The sequence below is a fragment of the Phytophthora infestans genome, genomic scaffold (genome assembly GCF_000142945.1).
Source record: "Phytophthora infestans T30-4 supercont1.85 genomic scaffold, whole genome shotgun sequence".
Lineage (NCBI taxonomy): Eukaryota > Oomycota > Peronosporomycetes > Peronosporales > Peronosporaceae > Phytophthora > Phytophthora infestans.
Window position 1 is genome coordinate 232,369 of NW_003303674.1, and position 909 is coordinate 233,277.

Sequence of the window (909 nt, forward strand, 5' to 3'; positions counted from 1 at the left end):
CGCATAGCAGCTATCCGCACACGGCGCACACAGAGACACAGGCCCACTCAAAAACACGTTGTAGGCACCTCAGTCCCAACCGCGACTACTCGTCCACCAAGATATAACAGACAAACGCAAGCGTAAGCCCTACCTCCTCGGCGGCCATTTCCCGCAGCATACGAACTGACCTTGACGTCCCACCGCAGCACAGGGCACCAGCAAGCACACACAGCACACACGCCGAGCGCAGCCAAAAAAGCCGCTGCCACAGCACACGCACGCACACACTCGCCAATGAAATATACCACGGATTATAGACACTGGAAACGATTCGGTTCCCTTTCAGCAGTTTCAGGTACTCTTTAACTCTCTTTTCAAAGTTCTTTTCATCTTTCCCTCACGGTACTTGTTCGCTATCGGTCTCGCACCAATATTTAGCTTTAGATGGAATTTACCACCTACTTTGCGCTGCATTCCCAAACAACGCGACTCAAAGAAAACGGATCGTACGCACGAGCAACTCAGGGATGAACGGGAGTATCACCCTCCATGCTGTCCTCTTCCAAGGAACTTGCCCCAAGCGCCCACACTGATCACGCCTCTATAGACTACAATTCGCCGCGCAAAACTTGCACGGAGATTTTAAGCTTGAGCTCTTCCCGCTTCACTCGCCGTTACTAGGGGAATCCTTGTTAGTTTCTTTTCCTCCGCTTATTAATATGCTTAAGTTCAGCGGGTAATCTTGCCTGATATCAGGTCCAATTGAGATGCATACCGAAGTACACACCATTTCCCAAATGGATCGACCCTTCGGCAGCCGAAGCCGCCACTCTACTTCGCAACAGCAAAGCCGATTCAAATGCCAAGCTAGATGAGCCATGGTTCATCAGTCCATCACGCCACAGCAGAAAAGTCACCCCAAATAAG

The 909-nt window shown here is 50.8% G+C and overlaps 1 non-coding gene across 1 annotated transcript; it reads right to left on the reverse strand.

Annotated features, from left to right (window-relative positions):
- Positions 1 to 852, reverse strand: PITG_33442 (the record flags this gene model as incomplete). Its single annotated transcript, XR_009934836.1, has 1 exon — positions 1 to 852. It is a non-coding gene; the product is annotated as a 28S ribosomal RNA (ribosomal RNA).
- Positions 853 to 909: the final 57 nt, after the last annotated feature.